Raw genomic sequence first — 15,969 nt, forward strand, 5'->3', positions numbered from 1 at the left:
GTAAGGCATTGACACATTGCCCAACCATACAAGTTGTTTACATCAAAGTACATCAGGTACGATGATCGTTTCGAGGGATCGTACGATTGCATGTATTTGTTGTTGGCCTGCGCGTATCTGTTGGAACATTGACTAAGACCTCCACGTATACCGTGGATTCGATGAACATGACCATGTCGGTGAGAAGTCTATAATTCGCGAAAGTTCTCAAAAATATCAGCCAACAATAAGACATCAGTTTTAAGATACAGGTCGTTAGTCATCGAGCGCATAGAGAATCGCTGCCACATGTTGAGCGTGCACGTAATCGCTTTCGGACACGGTGTTCGCCCATTAACGAACTGTAGAATGATTCTCGCGACGGTAACTCGATTTCCTCCAACTTTTCGACGCAATCACGTGTACTTATATGGAAAGATGCCTTTTTGTGTCAATAAATTGAAATTTCCTGTAGATAAATTATAATATTCGCGCTGCATTATTCGTAGCTTATCTTTGCTAAGAAAAGATACCAATTTGTCAAGACTGCTACTGAGAAATTTATATGAGTCAATAAATCGCAATTTTATCGATCATCTTCAATGCTTTTAATATTTTTTGTAAAAGCAATGTATTTTTCTTTCGTTATTGGAAGCAGGTAGCTGTAGCTATTTCTTTAATGATAAAATGTGCATCATAGCCGGATAAATTATGGAAAACTATGGGAATGCAATGTAAATCTTTGTAATTTAAATTACAATTTAAATGCGCGGGACCTTTGAATCGACACTGTCAAATGACAGTGAATAATCGTGTATTCGCGTGTCGCTTAGCGCAAACGGTTTTTCGCATATGTGACAATGCGTGGCGCTATTAAACTTTTTCCAGTCGTCTTGCATGAAATCTGCCATGGGTACGTTAGACAAGATAGATTTTACATTATATGCTAAACTAATCTCTTCGGTGAAACCATGCAATGCAATCCTTATCGCGACAAAATCGATACATTGATAACGATTCGTCGTACAAACAGTGTATGTAATATCCTATACTAAACATATGATGATGCTGATATATGTAATTCGTTCTTTCTTGGAGCCTCCTCCTCCTGCTCTTCTTTCTCATCTTCCTCCTTCTCCTCCTCCTCCTCCTTCGCTTCCTTCTTCTCTAAGATGCATTCCACGTCGGCGTAAACAATAAACCGCATTCGTTCCTTCCTATAATAATTTTTGAAATTTGTCATCGTCGCTCGTTAATATCTCAACAATCTGCAATGTGAGCCTTCAACTTTTCATTTGAACTGAAGTAATGCAAACATCTGCAAAAAAAAAATTAATTATAATTTCATTTAATTTATTACTTTTATAAAAAAAGATTTTCATTATTTTGAAAATGTATATATATCGATCGCAAAAGAATTTCATTATTTTGAAAATGTATACATATCGATCGCAAATGTATACATATCGATCGCAAAAGAATTTTTTATACTCTTTTTTGTTGAGTTGAGAGCTCATGAGACGAGACAGATTTTTTATTCATACGAAATGCCGCTCGTTGTCATCGTCCTGCAAGTATAACAAATTTATGTGTTTGTCCATTTTTCGGTCAATGAGCCGTATCGGAAGAATCAAGAGTTTTTTCTCCTTCTCGATACAATATATTGTCGCACTCGCCGCGGGTTCACTCGCATCACTCTCACACAAGGAAAGGAAAAGACGGTTAGAAAAGAAACACTTTATTATGCACTAAGCACGGGAGCGATAACAAGAGCTTTTCACAGTTTAATAAGAATTCGACACAGCTCAAACTCGCGCGCCGCACCGACGACTCTCTCACCAAAAACAACGCTTGACAACCGCTTGACGACCGCGTTGGCAAGGAACGATTTTCAGAAGAAGGTTAGAAATGTATGAGAGTAGCGTCGAGCGGAACATCGCTCGGTCGTAACAATAAGTTAACTAAGATATCGTTAAGGTTCTCAAACTTTTTTATTTGGTTTAAAATCAACTTAATGTCTTTAAGATTCAACACCGTTGAGTATGGAGGATACTCGATCTGTATTTGTTTTTGCGAAATGTAGAGCGGCCACTGATCACACGAAACATGCATTGTTCATATATTGCACATTAACCGCACATAAATCTTAATTTCTCATGGTAGTTCGATGTTGCATCCCACATGCATGGGATTATGCTTGTTGACATTTACAATCAAATTTAATATACGCGACAAAACCCACTCGCATTCCTGAAATTCCTCAAGCGATGCCAAGATACTTCAATGATGTGTAATTGATACTCTTGTAAATCAGAGCACTGATATAGTTCACAGTTTCTCGTAGCGATACTTTTATTGGCGCGTTTTTCACCCGCGACAAATTCACTGTTAAATATAGCATTTATCTTGATATTCACATGCTTGTGCATGACACTTTGTACACGCTCGAGTACAATTTCTCATGCATCCTCGAGAAACTGATGAGGTTCAATGTGCTTGGAATTGATTACCGCACCTGTCAGTATACGACTTTCGAAAGCCATATCTATCCCACACCAGTCCTTGAAGTCCTGCACTATATCCGGGGCCTGTATGCACGAATCTTCCGTGCACCGAATCTTTCAACTTTCGAATCGCGCGATACGTGCGATTACCGAGTGTCTCAAATCGATTGATAATCGCGGATGTTTAATTCGACTATGTCCATTCAGCGATTCAATAAACTCATCACATCGTTGTTCCCACATGTTAAATTCTTCCGACATATTCAATCGAATGGATTGCTCTATCAAATCACATTCCGTTTGCTCCATATTATGTTCTCTTTTACAGTCACTAAATATTCTGAGAAATATTGTTTTTATATTCTTGGTATATGTCTTTCACAGAAGTTCACTTTGTGCAAATAGGACACATATTACATGGTATTATTTGAAATAATGGGTGTCGGCATTCCGAACAATATTTACCACTGATGAATGCATATTGACAAGTGATTTTCGAACGGCGCAAAGACTTGGAAATATTTCACTAATTTGTACGACGCACTGTGAGCAATACTTTTTACTAACGAGGATTTCTTCAGTGTAATAAAAATATTGCACACATTTTTTTCGAATCATTCAGAGCATTAACTTCAGCCTGCTTTAAGTCTCGGTATATTTTTTCAATCTCTTCATCTATCATATTCTATATATGTCACTTTCATAATACGAATCATTCGTAAGAACGTGACCAAAATCTTCTTTAACTATCATTTCATCCTCTTACTGCACTATATCTTCTAGTTCTACTTTTCATGAGGGACAATGTATATTTTCATGTATCTCTCGGAACTTCCAACTTTACTAGTGATAGTGGTGTATCTCAGTCTTCTCATTTTATATACTACTATGAGGGCTACTACATGTTTTAAGGTATGTTTAAGGTATGTTTTGAAAAAATGTGTATTTGATAATGGGTCTCATCTCAGCCGTTGTAAAAATGAATAGATTCCATGTTTTGAAAGATAACATTGGAACAGATATCAGTGGCGCATTATTTTCCCGGAAAATCTTTTTACATTTATTAAATTTTTAACAGATAATTGCATATCTTCTTATGTGATTCATAGGATTCTAATGGTACTCTACACTAAAAATTAGCATATCCATTAAGATAAATAAATTCCTGTTTTGAAAAAAATAACATTGAAATCGATACATTTGATATCGATAGCACATTGTTTTCATAGAAAAAATAAAAGGAATATAATATATAAAGAACTCTAGATAATGTTACTATAGCATTCGTTGAGTTCTAACATGTTATATTAGTCGCATATTATTCGCTTTGTGGAAAAAACGAATAGCTCTTATTACTACAAAATTTCAAGAAAAATGTGTGAGAATATGAAGTATTACGTTCCAATTCAGTAAGATAAAGCGTACAATCAACGGTAAGTTTTAGTCTCCATAAAAAAATCTCAAGACAATTTCCTATAGTTCATTTATATGTAATCTTTTTTCTTACAGTACGTCTTCTCAAAATTCATCGCCCCGTTATACAGCTTTTATTTTGGGGAGAAAATTCGTATTGACATCCACAGCATATAAATATTTGGATATTGAAATCAATGTGGGACCAAGGTTCTATGTGAAATTGATTCTTGGCGATAATCGAAGCAATCAGATAATATTGCCTCATGTAACATAGAAGATATTCATTGAAAGACGCGCGGATATCGGGCAACTCGTATAATCGACTGCGGTTTTATCATTAACAATTCACGATTTGGTTATAGAACTCATTAAAATGTATAAAACTAGTATTGTAAAACTGACATTGCGCGATACTTGCTTGTACATGAAGCCATCAACCGTACTATTTTTATTTGAATTGGAATATTGGATCGAACATGCATATATCTGGTTATGTCAAAATATACATGGCATAAATGAAAAATTTAAACAATTTGTAAACTTTTTACGTCAAAATTGTATCATCGATAAATGCGATGTGGTGCAAGTTTTGTGGCGCAAGATTTATGATAAAAATTTACTTATAGAGTGCGAATTAATATCTTACACAATTAATATCTTACACTATAAATAATGTACACTATGCACTAAATGAGAAATAAAATGTGTATATTAAAAAATACATTCTTCGAATTTAAAATTTTTTAATAAAATATAAAAACAAATATTGAAGAAATATATTAATTTATTAATATATTAATTACTTTTTCCCTTTTTAATCATTCCCTTCTCCACCATTATTATTATTATTATTCCCTATATTATTCCCTATATTATTATTATTATTGTTGTTGTTGTTGTTGTTGTTGTTGTTGTTGTTGTTGTTGTTGTTATTATTGTTATATTGATATTATCAATATTATTATCAAATAATAAAAATCGGATGAATATAATCCAAAATAATCCGCCTGAATCATATATTTCTGTATTTATTGAAGGCGAACCCTTACCTCCTCCTGCAGACTGACAATATTAAATAACAATAATGTTATTATCCAAACAATTTCAAAATTAAAAAAAAATCTTCGAAAAAGAGAGCCCACTTAAAAGAACTGTAACTGGGAAAGTGGGAGAGCATGCAACGATAAAATGGGAAGGAGAGGCCCTACCTGTAATCAGGTGCGGTAAGTATACATGTGAAAGAGATAGCAAACATGCTGGGCAGCGGCGGGCAGGGACGAACCACGACAGACCCATATCCTCTCAATGCGCATCAAGAGTAGTTGATAATAATTTGATTGATGTTGATAGTAATTTAACAGTGGTTGATAGTCGTTCGATAATAATAATGGTAAAACGCAGTTTGATTGACGTTCAAAGTGATTGATAATAGTTTGATTGACATTGATAGTAGTCAGGAGACACGGTAGTGTCTCGGGTGTCAAGTCAACCAAACGCTACTGTGTGACTTTATGTGAATCGGCGAGATGCGAGCACCCAAAATTGTCGGATCTCAATAACCGATAAACTGATTAATTTCTAAGTAGGCTCAATCAGTAGCTTGAGTTCGACTTGTATAATAAAAGTATTTTTATTTTTCTGCTATGTGCCCTACGAGCGGAGATATTTCTACGCAAATTCCGATTTAAAAATTTTTACTTTAAGAAACGTCATCGTCGTCATCGTCTCCCATGTACAGTTTCAATTTCTGTCGCGAGAGGCGCTGATTCGCTGGTTCGTTTAGTCTTACAATGACCCTAATTATCGATCCGATTTATCCACAGGATCAACTATTGCACTGACAGTTTACACTGTTCACGTATATTTTCTTTACATCTTTGTACAGACTGAACTAATCTATTAATACTGTTACGTCCGTGTTCTGGACGAAAGATAATATCTCTCGTCAGGAGGAGGAGAACTCGGGTGGACGCACGGAACCTCTCCTTTTCTCGCGGAACGACGTCGTGATGCCGATCCGCGAGTCGAACGCGCGTTAAGGGGGGCAGGGATCGAGTCAGCGTCGGCGACGTTATTACCCTTGCCTGCGCCCGCGCTATCGGCGGTCCGTTTTAGGTCAGAGAACCGAATCTCTTTGACCAGGGATGGACCTAGTGCGATCCTCAGGGAGCCGGGAACGGCGCGGGGTCAAGTTTAGGAGAGAAAAAAATTGTTTACTACCGAATTTTGATCAATTAATTTAATAATAAATAATAAAAATGAGTTACAATTTTCTGTTCGAGTACATAAAATAAAGGTTGAGGTATTGGTAACAAAGAGATGTCTTATACATAAAAAATATAAAAAAAAAAATAATCGCGGGCAAGGAAAATCTGGACTTATATTCCCAATTGTTCTAATTGGGGCAAAAAGTTGGTGATCGCGAACATGTCTATTGGATCGGGTTGCAGGTGTGGAGGAGGATTAGGGTGCGCGGTGCGGAATGCCTTGATTGGGACGAGATAGGGAAGAGGATCACGGGAAATATACATAGGGACGGTATCGGTTATTTCGTGTCTGGAGATTTGGTCCCAAAATTGTTTGTCGGGTTTAAATTTTCTTGGGATGAAGAAGGTGCCAGGAGGTGGATGGGCGGGAGAGCGAGGAAATTGACGGACGAGGTGAAAAAACTTCTCCACGTCGAAATTTTCCGGAGTACACTGGTTCTCGAATTCGGCCGCGGAGCGGAGGGCGGAGGCGTATTGATGCAGCGAGATGTTGGCTAGTCCCGGCTCTACTTCTATTAAGCGCTCCGCGAGTTCTTCGGCGTGGCAGGTTTCGCGACGAATCCGCTTATTTGCTTTCTCGCGACGGTGTCGCAATGCCCGTTTCGTTCGTCCGTTCCGAATGGCATTTGTTTGGTTCACTATATAAATGAGAGTCAGATAAGAGAGAAATTGAGGAATCGAAATAAGGCAGCTTCACCGAATCAATCGGCGGCTTGCCCGGTTTGGAATGTTGTGGAATCGGAGGAGGCAGCTTCACCGAGTTAATCGGCGGCTTGCCCGGTTAGAAGGTTGTGGAAATGAATATTGTGAAATCAGGGAAGGCAGCTTCACCGAGTTAATCGGCGGTTTGCCAATTTGGAATGTTGGGGGGTTTTTAAGATAAATAAGTAGAGAGAAATAAGTAAATAAGAGGTCGCGAACCAAACTGCCAGTTACTGCGGGGAAAAAATGATAAGCTTGGACTTACTTTTGTTGTAGCGGCCGGTGGCGATGGTCGGGGAATGCAATAGCCCAGGCTGGATCGTTGAATTGCTCGAAAATAATAAAGTCGCGCACAGATTCTAACTGTAATAATTTCGGTGTCGACCACGAATGTAGCAGGAAGAAGAGAGCGATCCGCTCCGAGTCGCGGTTTTTAAAGGGTTCCGGAGGGGTGGGAATATCTGAGGGCGTGATGGATTTCCGTGTTGGCTTGTCAAATGATAGTTTAGGAAAATTGTGAATATAGAGGAAGGAGGGGAGCGGTGTTCTGTGAATTGTGGTCGTGTTTCCTTTTCCAGATTTCCCAGCGAATGATAGAATTAGTTTTTAGATAGATAGAATTATTAATAAAAATTCTCCCGCTAGTTCATACTCTTAATCGCTCATTGGTGTGCCAGCCAACGGTCACTAATCAGTTCTTCTTGACTGGTGCTTTTTGTGTTTCCCCACCAATGTGGGGAGTGTCATCCCCGAACGATCCAACGCGTTTCCTATCCGTTAGGGATTTGCTTTCGTAAATATTAATTTTTATTGGTGAGTCATAAACCTGTTGGCGTCGACGAGCCGGTTTACCAAGTGTTTTTTTTTTGATAATGAGACATATCTCGGGAGAAAGATTGTTTATTTAGAGTTTTTTTTTTGATTGATCGGGTTATTTTTTGTTTGATCGTTCGAAGTGCTCTGTTTATGGATTAGCAGCCGTTAAATTTTTCCTTCCCGAAAGAGAAGAATTCGTGAAGTCCCCCGGACGTAACAATACATTCAATCGATAACATATTCAATTTATTGAATATTGATTGAAATATATTCAAGAAATTGATTAAATTTTACACTGTTCATGTATATCTTTGTACTAAATTAATTTATTTACGCATTCATTCGATTACATATTCAATTGATAATATCATGAAATAAGCTGCATAGCTGCAAGCTACGGAAGACATATAAATATATTTATCTTAATATTTTATATAATTATAATAAATAAATTTATATAATTATAATAATATAAAATGAAAATATTAAGTTTAATCATTTCTAATTTCTAAGAATTTCTAATTTCTAAGAAAGAAAGATGAGTGACGAGGTCAATCAGATTTTTATTAACGACACAACTGAAATCATGAATCTGATAGCGAAAATTAAAAAATTGAAAGAAGAGCTGTATAAAAAAATAAATCGCTTCTCAGAACATCCAAAGGATTCGTTTCAGCCGGAACCATCACCGCAACCATCTGGGCCACCACAGTCGCAGCCGCCGATGCCACAGCCGCCGATGTCGCAGCCCCCGATGTCGCAGTCGCCGATGTCGCAGCCGCCGATGCCGTAGCCAGATACAAAAATATATAAATAAAACATTAATATATATAACACCTATGACACTACAATCTTCTCTTTCATGATTATTATTTAATATTATATTAATATTAAATAATAATATAATTATTTTTAATTTAATTAATATTTTTAATAATATTATTTAATAAATATTACATCTAATAAATATTACACGACGCTGGCAGAAAAATCGGCACGCACGCGGCGGACGAGGAGGACGTGACGGGCGTGGAGAACGTGGCGGGCGTGGAACAAGCAGAAGACACTTTACAAAATATACATTTATAAATTATTAATTATTTATTGTATTCTTTTGTGTTGTTTCAATAAAAATCTTATAATTAAATCCCGCAAATTTTTTATTAAAAAATGCGGAATCTGGAATTCGATAAAGACCTTTAATTAATAATCAGTCAATCAGAATCGTGACATAAAAAGCAGAAATTGTAGTTATTGATACATTAACCAATTTTATATGAAACATATTGTAAAAAGAAATCTTGGAAAATACCTTTGAAAATTCTTTGAATCTAGAAATCTTTGTATTGAATTAATTTATTAACGCATTCAATCGATAACATATTCAATTGATAATATCAATAGATAATATGTTTTATGCACTAACCTCTACGATACAAAATCTTGTGGAGTCGATAATACAGCAATATAAAAAATGATTTTTTACACGCACTCGCATAGTATAAAAAAAGTTAATGTATCTTTAATTACAGTCTGGCTAATATGTTAACTGGTTAATGTATCTCTAACGTCTCTGTTCTTTATTCACGATTCTGATTGACTGATTATTAAAAAAAATCTCTATTGAATTCAAGATTCTGCATTTTTTATAAAAAATGTGCGGGATTTAATTACAAGGTTTTTATTGAAAAAATAATAAAAGAACACATTAACATTAATCAATACAACAACATCAACATAAAAGAATACATTAAATAACTAATAATTTATAAATGTATATTTTGTATATTGTCTTCTGCGTTTTCCACGCCCGCCACGTCCTTCTCGTCCGCCGACGCATGCCGACTTTTCTGCCAGCGTCGTGCTGTAATATTTATATTATTAAATAATATTATTAAAAATATTAATTAAATTAAATAATAATTATATAAATAATAATAATTATATTATTATTTAATATTAATGTAATATTAAATAATATTAATCATGTAAGAGAAGATTGTAATGTCTTATATACATTGTAGGTGTTATATATTAATATTTTACTTACTTTTTTTTGTTTCTGGCTGCGACATCGGCGACTGCGTCTCTGGCGGCCCTGAGAGTTGCGGTGATGATGATCCCAGCTGAGACGATGGACTCTTTGGAGATTCTGAGGGCCGATTTACATTTTTATTTAACTCTTCTTTTAATTTTTTTATTTCTGCCTTCAGAGCCACTATTTCCATTGTATCATTAACGTCGATCTGACTGAACTCGTCACTCATCTCTCTGAAAAAATATTTCACATAAATTAGATATGATTAAAAATTCATATTTTTATTTTATATTTTTTTAATTATATAAATTTATTTATTATAATTATATAAAATTTTAGGATGAATATACTTACATGTCTTCTTCCGTAGCCATATTGCAGCATATTTCATGATTCGCGGTTTTATTATTTACATGATTGGTAAACCATTTTGTTAATGGGACCTCTAGTATCTCTTTTTTTATACTATGCGAGTGCGTGTGATAAATCATTTTTTTATATTGCTATGTTGCTGTATTGCTCGACTCCGCAAGATTTTGTATCGTAGGGCTCAGTGCATAAATATTATCTATTGATATTATCAAATATATTATTAAATGTGTTATGCATGTTAGACTGCATGTATCAAGATTAGTTCAGTACAAAATATAAAGAAGATATACATGAATAAAATAAACTATCAGTGCAATTCTTTCTGTGTTTTTGAAAATAACATACGTGCTCTCTAAAATACGTGAAAAGTATGCTACGTAAGTAAACTGTTAGTGTAAATCTTTCAATGATTTTGAAAGAAATATACGTACTGTACTATATATACTATATAAACAACACACAGATATGTAACATGTTATACGAAGTAGCATATACAATTTTAAAAAAAATAAATTGTATATTTAACATTTAATGTAATAGTATATTTATCATTTAATGTTTCTAGAATTTGAACTTGAAATTTTTATATTTACTTCGAACCTGAATTATTTGTAGGATTCCGATAATTTATGACAAATATTCTTTCTCTATCAGATAAAAAGTTTTCCACATGTATACATTTTTCAGATATGATGCGTTATATACAATTTCACATAATTATTTATTTATATAACGTATCATGTATGGAATGTGGAATATTCTCATCAGGAGACACGGTAGTGTCTCGGGTGTCAAGTCAACTTTATGCGAGTCGTCGAGGTTCGAGCATCTGAAATTATCGAATCTCAATAACGGCTATATTGATCAAGTTCTAAATAGGCTTGATCGATAGCTTGAGTCCGACTTGCATAATAAAAGTATTTTTATTTTTCTGCTACGTGCCCTACAAGCAGAGATATTGCTACACAAAGTCCGATTTGGAAATTTTTACTTTAAGAAACGTCATTATCGTCGCCTTTGTACGGCTACAACGTCTGTCACGAGATGTCATTATTAATCTTATCGACCCAGCGGATTATCAGACTGAAGTCAGGGTTATTGTAGAATCTAGCGAATCAATGTTCGCTGGATCCTGCAGTGACCCTGATTTATCGGCCTGATTTATCCGCTGGGTCGATAAAATTGATTGATGTAAACACGGTAGTGTTTTTGGTTAGACCTCTCGGGTATCAATATAATAATAAATACGCGTATATTAAAATTAAAAAGGAAACATTAGCAGTATTAATAAATATTGCATACTACTATTATTCTTTTTCTGCACGTCCGAATGGTGGCCAACGATGTTGACGTTCGCGGCGAGTTTGACAATTTGTAATAATTTCGGAGTGTAACTCATGTTTGTGTCTATATTTTGCAGGTAAGTTCTATTTTTCATTTTATTAGAGAACAAAGATATTATTCTTTTATTCAATCTTATCTACATACTCTTATTATGTCACTCTAAAAAAAAAAATATATATATATATATATATATATATATATATATATATATATATATATACATTATAAAAATTATCTTTTTTTTTAAAAAAAAGTAAAAAAAGGGTGTCAAGTATAGTGGATATTGCCAATTCAAATAATTGTGTAAAATTTATATAAAAGATTTGATATCAATAATTGGCGCCAAGTTATAGTCTTACAAACATGAAGCTACAAGTCCATTTTAGTCAAATTATATATTTCAATCGTATAAAAGATTTGATAAATCACTGTTTTAAAAAAATAAAACTCAAGTAGTAGTTTCTTTAATTTAAAAATAATAAAAACCAAATTATATGTATATCTTTCTATCTATTAAAAACTTCTTTTTCTAACCCAAGTGGTAGTAATTATTTAGCTTTAAAATATTTTTATATCACAAAATTGCTTTACTCAATTTACGTTTTTATTACAAAGAATTATAAAGTAACAGTATAAAATAAATAATAAAATTTTATTTAAATAAAAAAAATTTTTATGTAAAAACACTTGGCGCTGCTCATACCTCTAAAAAGAATATGAATAAAATGTGTGTGTGTGTGTGTGTGTGTGTGTGTGTGGTGTGTGTGTGGTGTGTGTGTGTGTGTGTGGTGTGTGTGTGTGTGTGTGTGTGTGTGTGTGTGTGTGTGTGTGTGTGTATGTGTGTGTGTGTGTATGTATGTGTGTGTGTGTGGTGTGTGTGTGTGTGTGTGTGTGTGTGTGTGTGTAAAAACTGTTGACTTTTGACATTTGTTTATGTATTTCATTAAGAGTTTATTCTATCAATAAAACTTAATCGATAAATAAATTGATAAATCGCATTTGAGAATTAATTCTATTCTTTATAATTCTTGACTGTTATACAGTTTGCTTATTATGTAAAATACATACAGTTATACAGTTATACAGTTTGCTTATGTATAAAAATGTATGTGTATCATAGGATATTTATCTTTGAAATATTAATTATTAAGTTTTATTTTGCAATATTATAGGATCCTTTTTAAAAAATTAAAACAAAGTTGTGTTTTAATTGTGTGTTTTATTTGAAACATCTTTTCTTTCAAAGTAAGAAGAGAAGTTGTCGATAGGAGTCTAGTCTTTATATTATGCAAATGCAGTATTACAATATTATTGCATTTATTTATTATCAGACAACAATTATTAAATTGCGATAAACTGGATGTATTAAATTTACTTGCACATTAATATGAACATGGAATGAACAATTTGGATACCTATGAAATACGGAAATCTTTAGGAGAGAATTTTTCAGTTGCTATTAAATAAGACCCATTCGATTTTCTTATAGCTCTCCGTATAAAATACGATTACATAAAAAATTTAGTAGAGCATCAAGTTATTGCAAATTATCGATGCAATTCATGTGGTAATACAAAAGTTATTATTAAGACTAACACTATTCTTTCAATTTCTATTAATAATATGAAAAAGAAAAGTTTTAATCTTAATGATTTACTAAAAATTACATTTTCATCAAATTGGTATCAATTGTTTGACAAATCATGTGAACGTTGTGGAAGAAATGATATATTATTTAAAATTTTATCAAAGGAAATCCTTATTATCTATTTAATATTATTTTCTTTACAAGACGGAGAATTAGTAAAAATATCACATAAATTCAATTTGTGTACAATGCCCAAAACTAAAAACTAGTAACAAGCATATAAGGTTATAAATGCAATTTTTCATCATGGAATTTGTATCAAAAAGGATCATAATACGAATATGTGTAGAGACGGAACATCCAGCACTTGGATTGAAATTGATGCGCAAGTTATAAAAAAGCAATGGCCTGAAGGTGCTAAAGATATTTATATATTATTTTTACAAAAAATTTTTACATGTATATTAAGTTAGGCAATATATTAAATGTATTTATATTTAACAAAAATATTGTTTATATAAAGAAAATGTCAATTAAATTTGTTATATAAAAGATGTTAAGCATAGGCGTGCTTCTCAAACATGAAAAGATGCTTAACACTACAAAATGCATGATATCATTAAAAAAATTACTTTTTTAAAAAAAGGTAAAAAAAGGATGTCAAATAAAGGACCGCACTTGAAAAAAAAAACTGTTGTACCAAGTTAAAAATAATGTAACTGACAATATCTTTATTTTAAAAAAATAGAACCTAAGTGGTACGTATATCTGTTTGTTCATTGGAGAGTCTTTTTATTGTCATACTTAACTCAATTCCAGTTGTGATCAAATTAAAAAATAAAATCTAAGTGCTAGTATCTTTGTGATGATCTTTGTATTTTCATTGAAGAGTCTTCCTATTCTAAGTGATAGTAGCTTTAATTCTTTAAAAAAAAATTGGTTTCCACATTGCTAACTTAAGGGATCACACCACCTTGACGGGCCCAAATTTTGAGGATCTTTCGTGTGAAAATGAATAAAGTTAATAATAATTCGCTTTTTGCTCTTTATTATATATATTTTAAAGTCTATGAAAACCTTTTTTTTTTAATGGCGCTCAAAAATCTATAAATATAGCACCAAAGTTGAAAGATCGCGCTGTACTAACGGACAAGTAGCAGCTGCAAATTTTGAGCTAGAAGAAAAAAAATTTTTTTGAAAACTACATTAAATTTGCCAGGGAAGTACGTAGGGAATTTTCGAAATTTTGATTTTTGTGAAAATAGTGAAGACTTTTCGAAAAACGTTCGATTTTAATGAAGAAAAATCGTGACTTTTTTATTTATAAAAATTTTTAATTAATCGAAAAATTCCTACGTATTTTCCTGAGATATGTATTTTTGAAGATATACACCAAATTTCAAGTAAATCGGTTAATATTTATTTGAGTTATGTGCCCGCTAGTTCAGAAAAAAGTCGTTTTGAGAAAAACGCGTTTAAAGTTTTAAGTAATCTTTTTTCGTGTATAAAAACCGTAAATTTAAATTTACCTCTAATCTGCTATTCCTGCTCCATACAATTGTCTTTCAAGAAGAGAATTTTCTTCATCCTCTTCTTTTTTGACAATTTCAACGTAGATTGAGCCTCTTTTGCCATTTCCGTCAACGAGCGCTCCGATCGTTGTATGCGTTGCTTCCTCAAGAAGTTGTATGCGTTGCTTCCTCAAGAAGTTATAAGTTAATGCGCCCTTTTATTTGATACCCTTTTTTTATCTTTTTTTTTAAATAAACGTTGATAGTCGTTTGATAGTAATATGATAGTGATACAACACAGTTCGATCAACGTTCAATATGACGTCGTCTGCTTTTTTCACGTAATCATTGATTAACATTGATAGTAGTTTAATAATAATTGATAATCGTTCGTTAGTAATATGATAGTGGTACAACGCAGTTCGTTCGACGTAGAGGGAGAGAGAACGCAGAGAGGGAGACTCCCCCTCCTCCGTGAGCACTTCCTCCCGTGACGTCATCCTTCTTCCCAAAGCGCGCGCGCACGCACGCACGCACGCACGCACGCACGCACGCACGCACGCACGCACGCACGCACGCACGCACGCACGCACGCACGCACGCACGCACGCACGCACGCACGCACGCACGCACGCACGCACGCACGCACGCACGCACGCACGCACGCACGCACGCACGCACACACACACACACACACACGAACGTATCATATATGTAACTCACTAACACAGTGATTTAGAATCGGCCTATTATATCTACTGACTACGCGCTGCTAGGTCGCCATTTGTTTGTAATTTGTTTATCCATTTGTTTATAACTTCTATTATCTTCGTAATTCGTTTATAGTTGTCGGTGCTTTTGTTCTTTTATCTATCCCCCTCCATCGGGCACATTTCAAAGGATTGATCCAGCGTTCCCTCTTCCCTCTTCCCCCATGTCCATGAGTGTCTCATCTGCATCCCCTTCGGAGCTCACGGGTTAGAAACCGCCTAGTATATTTACTCATAAACATCACTTATCTTCCGAAACGAAAAAGAACAAGTATGCTACCTCACTTGTTCTTTCGTCCTCTATCTTATTTACTCTCGTTGGACGTTATTATGGAAAAAAAATGTCAAGTATAAAAAAATGTCAATAATAGACGTGTTTTTCGAACATAGAGAGATGGTTAATACAAAATGTCTGATATCATTATAAAACTACCTTTCTACAAAAAGGTAAAAAAAGGTGTCGAGTATAGTAAAAAAAACAAATTAAAAGATAACACTTGTATTATTTTTTATTTAAAAAAAATATAATCTTACAATTAGTGATATGTATCTTTGTATCTCCTGTTGTAGCCCGGATTGGATTAGAAAATTGTATTTAGGGAAAGTCGGATTCGCCGAGCCTTAGGAGTTAGAACTCCGAGCAGTATTGTAGATGGAAGGTT

General features: G+C 33.9%; 2 protein-coding genes and 1 pseudogene across 30 annotated transcripts in view; 1 reads left to right on the forward strand and 2 right to left on the reverse strand.

The window, feature by feature from the left end:
- Positions 1–15,969, reverse strand: part of pHCl-1 (pH-sensitive chloride channel 1) — a 1,184,550-nt gene that overhangs the window by 927,468 nt on the left and 241,113 nt on the right. The window lies entirely within an intron of this gene.
- LOC148935569 (uncharacterized) lies at positions 3,288–4,970 on the forward strand (annotated as a pseudogene).
- Positions 6,711–15,969, reverse strand: part of LOC148935570 (uncharacterized) — a 33,735-nt gene continuing 24,476 nt past the window's right edge. The window contains exons 2-3 of the mRNA XM_089080715.1: positions 10,077–10,290; positions 6,711–9,955 (exon numbers count right to left, since the gene is read on the reverse strand). The gene's annotated coding sequence lies outside the window, so the exon portion shown is untranslated. The remainder of the gene's footprint in view (positions 9,956–10,076; positions 10,291–15,969) is intronic.

The sequence above is a fragment of the Pogonomyrmex barbatus genome, unplaced genomic scaffold (genome assembly GCF_055798465.1).
Source record: "Pogonomyrmex barbatus isolate J1 unplaced genomic scaffold, ASM5579846v1 scaffold4, whole genome shotgun sequence".
In the NCBI taxonomy this organism is placed as follows: Eukaryota; Metazoa; Arthropoda; class Insecta; order Hymenoptera; family Formicidae; genus Pogonomyrmex; species Pogonomyrmex barbatus.